We start from the raw sequence: 8,731 nt of genomic DNA, 5'->3' as shown, positions 1-8,731 counted from the left end.
TTCACCCCTGCGTCAACCCTCATTTTACCGTTGGTGAGGCAAATTTGTTAGAGCTTTTCTTCTCTTATTGTCATCAAGAATACTCAAATTGGGATCTACCCTAGGGAGCCCAAATCCCTACCTCTATAACTGAAACTTATTTGCTTCTCTCCTGAAATGCCATGGCAGTACAACTGCCTTTTCCCTAAAAAAAAGGGATATAATCATCTAATTTGCAACACACCCACTAATGTTGTTTCATCTAAAGAGTTTTTTTTTCCAGGGAATTTCAAAGAGCTTTATTCAACGAATGCATTCGCCAAGCAGCAACCAGAAGGCTGCTGATCAGGAAGCTAGGGGTGGTGTCTAACCAATTGTCAATCACATTAAGCATACAGGCACGCTTAGCACAAAGATGTGCAGGACAATTGGCTAATCTTATTACATGTTGAATACTAAAAGAGCTAAAACTAAGAGTTAAAAGAGCTAAAACTAAGAGATAACTAATTGACCACCACCATCAGCCATCGAAGCCTGTTAGCCACCCTCCTGCATGTTGCATGTCCACCTCCAAGTGACCACCACCATCAGCCATCGAAGCCTGTTAGCCATCTCCTTTGTTTCACATATGTGATGGGCATCAAGTAGCGTTAATGTGGTTCCCGGGTATCTAGCCGAAATTTTTCTAGAGTTTGTGTTAACTGAATTTTCTTTACTTTTGTGGGCATGAAGCGACGGTGAGCAAGGCATATAGAAGGATAACATACATAGATACATTAGTATGGCATGTAGTGTAGCCAAATACTCCCTCCATCCTAAAATAAGTGACTCAACTTTGTACTAGCTTTAGTAGATATATTAGGATGGCATGTAGTATAGCTAGCTAGATACACATTACTATTTGTGCTTTTCTTGGTTGTGGGATTTCCAGGTAAACAAGGGGAGGGCCGGAGGAGGTGGGGTGCTGAAGACGGCTTTGTCAACCACATCGATGTGTTTTGAGCACTCGTTATCATTGTCCCATTCCATTTTTCAGAAATTCCACACCTAAGCGCATGCATGCCACAAGGAATGTACTCGTTTAATTTAGTTCAAGCCTCGAAGAGATTTCTAAGAAATTCATATCAATCGAGCAATTGTTGTATTTGCTGGAATTTAGTCTATTTGGGCAGCCCAATAACTATTTCAGAAATTCCTAATAAATCCTAGAGGCCCATGCAGCCCATTCGTGCAAGGCAAGAGGTGGAACTAAAGTTTAGTCCCACATTGCTAGTTTAGAGGGGGTTGGACCTCTTTATAAGGGAGGCTCCTTCCCCACTTGTATGAGCATCAGAACAAGAAAGACATCCACGCGCGCTCCTCCTCCGCCGCCGCCCGCCTCGTCTCGCCTCGCCTCGCCGCGCCGCGGGTTTGCCGGAATGAGCCGAGTGGATAATGAATACGAACGGCGCACCTGTTCGCGTCCCTCTCCTGTGCACTGCGCTGCTGCTACAATCTGCATCTTGCTATACTGTCTGCTTAAGATATGTTTAGTTATGGTACATATACGAAGATGTTGTTTACCTTCTCTTTGTCAAATCGCATGGCTTGTTTTATCACTGCTATACTAGTCATGCTTTATCTAGTATTTCTGTTAATAAAATCACTCGATAAATTGCTCATATTTCCAACAATCCAAAAACCTTATTATAGGCAATTTACTCCAAGTGGTTTTGCTGCTTCCATGAGACCTCCTATGTTTGAGGGTATCCACTATAAGAGGTGGCGCGTGAGAGCAATCTTATGGTTTCAGACCATGAGTTGTTATGACGCCACTCTTGGCAAACCTGAAGGAGAGCAAGATGCCCAATAGGCACAAGCTTTTCAGAAAATGAATACCTTGTTTAAGGCTGCTCTCTTGAGTGTTCTTGGTGAGAACATAGTTGATGCTTATGCGTCAATTGACAATGGAAAAGATATGTGGGACGCACTCGAGGCCAAGTTTGGGGTCTCGGATGCCGACACTGAGTTGTACATCATGGAGCAATTCTATAATTACAGGATGACTGAAGAGCGCTCCGTGGTTGAGCAGGCTCATGAGATACAGTCATTTGCTAGAGAACTTGAGCACTTCAATTGCATGCTACCGGACAAGTTTGTTGCCGGGGGCATCATCACTAAGCTTCCTCCTTCATGGAGGAACTTTGCTACCTTACTGAAGCATAAGAGACAGGAGTTTTCCGTTCCGGATCTCATTGGTACTCTTGATGTGGAAGAAAAAGGCGAGAGCAAAGGACACGCGTGCTCGAGGTATTGAGGGAGGATCTAGTGCCAATCTGGTACAGAAGAAAAACTTCCAGTCCCACAAGTTCAAGAACAAGGGCAAGCTTGATGGTAAAGCAAAGTTTGATGGGAAGAACAAGGCTGTGCAGCACACGAACTTCAAGAAGAAGAATGACAAGAAGAAAGGTGTTTGTCATGTGTGTGGAGATCCTGATCATTGGGCTCCTAGTTGCCCCAATCGCTATGACAAGCGTCATCCTGGGAAAGGCGGCAAGACCGCTAATGTTGTCATTGAAGACACTGGCATGAAGGATGTTGGGTATCGTATATTTCCCACTATTCTTTCAGTATGTCATTCTCCTGATTGGTTGATTGACACGGGTGCTAATGTGCATGTATGCGGTGATATTTCCATGTTTTCGTCTTATCAGACCGCAGGGACTTCAACCGTGCTGATGGGCAACGGTTCAAGTGCTTCTGTTCGTGGTGTTGGCATGGTCGATCTGAAGTTTACTTCGGGGAAGATCGTGCGGCTGAAGAACGTGCATTATGTCCCCTCCGTCAATAAAAATCTTGTTAGCGGATCTCTTCTGTGTAGAGATGGCTACAAGCTTGTCTTTGAGTCGAATAAATTTGTAATATCCAAGTATGGAACCTTTGTAGGTAAAGGCTATGAGTCAGGAGGCCTGTTTCGTTTATCCTTGTTAGACGTTTGCAATAAAGTTGTTAATCATGTTTGCAACAATAGTGAATCAAATGTGTGGCATTCACATCTTTGTCATGTTAAATTTGGTTGCATGTCGCGACTAGCGAAGTTGAACTTAATCCCTAGTTTCACCACTGTCAAGGGATCTAAGTGGCAAGTGTGCATGCAAGCTAAGCAACCTCGTAAGTCTCACGTGACTGCGAAGATGAGAAATCTTGCACCACTAGAACTTATACATTCAGATCTATGTGAAATGAATGGTGTTTTGACAAAAGGTGGAAAGAAATATTTCATGACGTTAATTGATGACTCCACTAGATACTGTCGTGTGTATCTTCTGAAATCTAAGGATGAGGCTTTGAACTTTTTCAAGATCTATAAAGCTGAAGTGGAAAACCAACTTGATCGGAAAATCAAGAGGCTTAGGTCCGACCGTGGTGGAGAGTATTTTTCCAATGAATTTGATGCTTTTTGTGTGGAACATGGTATAATCCATGAGAGGACGCCTCCCTACTCACCTCAGTCAAATGGGGTGGCCGAAAGAAAGAATCGTACTCTAACTGATTTGGTTAACACCATGTTAGACACATCGGGTCTCTCCAAGGCATGGTCGGGGAGGCGATATTGACAGCATGTCATGTCCTAAACCGAGTCCCCACAAAGAACAAAGAGATAACTCCATTCGAGGAATGGGAGAAGAAAAGGTTAAAACTCTCTTATCTGCGAACATGGGGTTGTTTGGCGAAAGTCAATGTTCCAATTCCAAAGAAGCGGAAGCTTGGACCAAAGACTGTGGATTGTGTTTTCCTGGGATATGCTTTTCATAGCATTGGCTATAGATTCTTGGTTGTAAAATCTGAGGTACCTGACATGCATGTCGGTACGATCATGGAGTCGAATGATGCGACCTTCTTTGAAGATATCTTTCCCATGAAGGATATGGCTATCTCATCTAATCAGGAGATGCCTAGTTCATCGAATCAGGAACCAGTTACAATTACTGAACCTGCCATTTCGATGGAACACTTTGAAAGTCCTGTGGAGGAGAACAACGAAGTTCCTACTAGGAGCAAGAGACAGAGGACTGCAAAGTTCTTTGGTGATGATTTTCTTGTGTATCTCATATATGACACTTCTAGTTCTATTTCAGAGGCCTATGCATCTGAAGATGCTGACTACTGGAAGGAAACAGTTCGTAGCGAGATGGATTCCATCTTGGCGAATGAAACTTGGGAGATAATTGATCGTCCTTATGGGTGCAAACCTATAGGATGCAAATGTGTATTCAAGAAGAAGCTTAGGCCTGATGGTACTATCAAAAATAACAAGGCTTGGCTCGTGGCTAAGGGTTATACCCAAAAGGAAGGTGAAGACTTCTTTGATACTTACTCACCTGTGACTCGATTGACCACTATTCGAGTTCTACTTTCACTAGCTACCTCACATGGTCTTCTCGTTCATCAAATGGATGTTAAGACTGCTTTCCTAAATGGAGAGTTCGATGAGGAAATTTATATGGAACAACCAGATGGGTTTGTAATAGATGGTCAGGAAGGGAAAGTGTGCAAGTTGCTGAAGTCTTTGTATGGACTCAAGCAAGCACCCAAACAGTGGCATGAGAAGTTCGAAAGAACTTTAACAGTTGCAGGCTTTGTTGTGAACGAAACTGACAAATCTGTGTACTATCGCTATGGTGGGGGCGAGGGAGTTATGCTTTTCTTGTATGTTGATGACATACTGATTTTCGGAACAAATCTGAATGTTATTAAGGAGGTCAAGGAGTTCCTATCTCGATGTTTTGAGATGAAGGATTTAGGAGTGGCTGATGTCATTCTGAACATCAAGTTGTTGAGAGATGATGATGGTGGGATTACATTGCTTCAATCTCACTATGTGGAAAAGATCTTGAGTCGCTTTGGCTATAGTGAATGCAAGCCCTCTCCAACAACATATGATGCTAGCGTGCTGCTTCGAAAGAATCAAAGAATTGCTAGAAATCAATTGAAGTATTCTCAGATTATTGGCTCGCTTATGTACTTAGCCAGTGCTACAAGACCTGACATCTCTTTTGCTGTTAGCAAACTGAGTCGGTTTGTCTCAAAACCAGGAGATGTGCATTGGAAAGCTCTAGAGAGAGTTTTGCGTTATTTGAAAGGCACTGCGAATTATGGAATTCACTACACCGGGCACCCAAAGGTGCTTGAAGGGTATAGTGACTCAAACTGGATCTCAGATGCTGATGAGATAAAGGCCACGAGCGGATATGTATTCACTCATGGAGGTGGCGCTGTTTCTTGGAAGTCTTGCAAGCAGACCATCTTAACGAGGTCAACAATGGAAGCAGAACTCACAGCACTAGATACAGCTACGGTCGAAGCAGATTGGCTTCGTCGGCTCTTGAATGACTTGTCGGTAGTTGAGAAACTTGTACCGGGTATCCTTATGAACTGTGGCAATCAAACTGTGATCACTAAAGTGAGTAGCTCAAAGGATAACATGAAGTCATCAAGACATGTTCAGAGAAGGTTAAAGTCTGTCAGGAAAATGAGAAACTTCGGAGTTATTGCATTGGATTATATCCAAACGTCTAAAAATCTGGCAGATCCTTTTACTAAGGGTCTATCACGTAATGTGATAGATAGTGCATCGAGGGAGATGGGAATGAGACCCACAATATGAGTTGTTCATAGTGGTAATCTATTCTTTGTGATCGGAGATCCCGTGAATTAGATGTGGAAGACAAGCTGTTAGTCAACTGAGAGGAGAGTATCCTTACTATTCACAATACCACTCCATGAAGATGCAATACTCTCCGAATCTGCATGGCAGGTTGATGTATATCTTAATGTGTTCTAAGTGGCTCATTTAAGCAGAGATGTTATCCTGCAGAACATCTTTTGAAGAACACACCTATATGAGTCTGATTGTCAAACGTCGCAATCTATGAGAGTAGGGTTCTCTCTAGTAAACTCATGAAAGGTCACGGAGTATGACGCATAAGCTCCACCCGCGGGGAAGACCCACGGTAGCCACGTATCGGTCAAGGCTTTATGTGAAGCTAGATTAGCAGAAAACTTGCAGTTCAAGGCCCAGTTCACTGTTCAAGTTGCTTACTAGTGTAGCATAGAGTTCTAGGTGGAAGTTCAACTTAACAGTCTCCACTGCAGTACCAGTATATAAAACAGTGTTTTGGAACCAAAGGCAAATTTCTGTGTGCCTCTGGGATCTGGTGGGGGATTGCTGGAATTTAGTCTATTTGGGCAGCCCAATAACTATTTCAGAAATTCCTAATAAATCCTAGAGGCCCACACAGCCCATTCGTGCAAGGCAAGAGGTGGAACTAAAGTTTAGTCCAACATTGCTAGTTTAGAGGGGGTTGGACCTCTTTATAAGGGAGGCTCCTTCCCCACTTGTATGAGCATGAGAACAAGAGAGACATCCACGCGCGCTCCTCCTCCTCCGCCCGCCACGCCACGCCTCGCCACGACGCGCCGCGGGTTGCGGGAATGAGCCGAGCCAATGTCTAATTTTTGCCACGCACTACGGGTATACGAAAGGTCACCTAGGAGCTGAAAAGTTTTTGCGGTAGTGGATAATGAATACGAATGGCGCACCTCTTCGCGTGCTGCCTGTTCACTTCGTCTCCCTCCGTTTCTTCACCTCCCGGCGCAGCATGTTCGCGTCCCTCTCCTGTGCCTATATAAGAGAGGTCGCTCCTCTCCCGAGAGACACATCAGAAGGTCCTCTTCCTCTCGCCACACAGTTCCTGAGCACCGCGCTGCTGCTACAATCTTCCCCATCCCGGCTTGCGGCGTGCACCGCAGGTCGGGACAGTAGGCCTCCGAAACCGCACCTTTTGAGTCCTGTACGGGAGAAGGGTGATAAGATTTTTGGGGAGCGCTTCGCCCGACTATTGGCTTCTTCGTCACGGACGCCCCGGACTCCGACGACTACTTCCCCGACGTCCACGACCTCCTCGACGACATGGCTGGCGATGACACCAACCCCAAGTCCAGCGCTTCTGCTGCTGCTACCCCGTACGTGTTCGTCCCCTTTCTATTAGAGGTTCTGCTACAGTTCCTTGTTCTAGTATTTGCTCTAGATATGTTAGACTCTATCTCATATATGCATCTTGCTATACTGTCTGCTCAAGATATGTTTAGTTACGGTACATATATGAAGATGTTGTTTACTTCTCTTTGTCAAATCGCATGGCTTGTTTTATCACTGCTATACTAGTCATGCTTTATCTAGTATTTCTGTTAATAAAATCACTCGATAAATTGCTCATATTTCCAACAGTATTTTGATAAAATGTAGTTATATCATTTCGATCGATGTAGTTGATTTGGAATGCAGTGCAATTTGTGTTATGCTTTGTGCAATGCAATATGCATGTCCAACTGTCAATGATGGTGATGGGCCATGTGAAAGTGAAACATAAAATTTATATAATCTTATTATTTTACCAAAATTTTCACTATTACTTTGAAAGTTGGAGACATGATTTTTCATGAGGTTCCGGTTAATAGGTACCTGCGCAAGATGGATCAGATTTGGACTCAACTGTTTCCATAAGGATCGTCCTTCGTACTCTATTTCCTCTTGGCCAGCCGGGAGAGCGGATCTGTTTTAGCACTGAAACGTTGAATTGATCATTTCACTGGGACAGGACACTGAGCGCAACAAGAACGAAATTAAACAAGGAATAGTGCTGGAAATTGACAAACCACCCGAACCAAGTGAGCACATAGCATACAGCATAGCATGTCTTCCTCTCCTCTTCTACCTTGAGACAAGTAACAAAACATACATAAAAAAGCAAAAGATCACAGTGAAGGATTCCAGACTTCAGAGGATTCGACTTCAAATTCAAAACCAACCTATTAGATTATATAGCACCACATCTTGGCCGCCGAGGATTTCAGACATGAACACGATCGTACGCAGCACACATCCTCTCCTGAGAAGAAGAAGAAGAAGAAGAAAATGGAAGGAAACATTGACGAGTGAACTGAAAATGGCATACCAATCTAGGATATGATCATCTGCTCCGTCACCTCCATCGTGGTTGCAGCTTCTTCACCTGCAGATCTCTGCGTTGGAGGGGCTGCGCACGCACACCTTGGCGTACCTGTGGCAGGCCTTGCAGTGGAGGTGCCACGTGCCCACGGACACCGTCGACGACGCGAACCGCGCGCCGCAGTGCGCGCACCGCGCCGGGCACGGGAACCTCCTGCTGTTCCTGCTCCCCTGGCGCCGCGGCGGCGTGTCCGTGTCCGTGCCGGATCCCTCGTCCTTGGGCGTGTGGGCTGCGGAGGCTGCCGCTGGCGGTGGTCCGCTGTGGTTGCCGGGCTTCGCGTGAGAGTCAGACGCCGGCGTGTGACGCGTGTCCTTGCTGGCTTGCTCGGCCTTGGGCGCGTGGGCGGCCGGTGGCGGTGGCCGGCTGTGAGACGTGTCGCCGGCGCCGGCTCGCCGCTTGTCGTCGTCCCTGGGCGCGTTGTTGGCGGCCGGAGATGGTGGTCGGCTGTGGTTGCTGCGCTTAGCGGCCGGAGCGGGAGGCGCCGGTGGGCGGGGTCGCGGCGACGGCGTCGGGGCAGAGCGCGGCTTGGTGACTCCCGTGGCCGCGGTGACGGTGGGCGCCGGCGGGTGGCGGACCGAGAGCGCCCCCCATGCCTGCTGGAGCAGCTTGAACGCGCCGTCGGCGGCTGCAGACCGATTCTTGTCCGGGTGCAGGGTAAGGCAGAGCCGGCGGTAACGCCGCTTGATGTCGTCGTGCGTGAC

This window comes from Triticum aestivum, chromosome 5B (genome assembly GCF_018294505.1).
Source record: "Triticum aestivum cultivar Chinese Spring chromosome 5B, IWGSC CS RefSeq v2.1, whole genome shotgun sequence".
NCBI lineage: Eukaryota > Viridiplantae > Streptophyta > Magnoliopsida > Poales > Poaceae > Triticum > Triticum aestivum.
The sequence above is the reverse complement of the archived record's forward strand: the minus strand, read 5'-3'. Positions refer to the sequence as shown.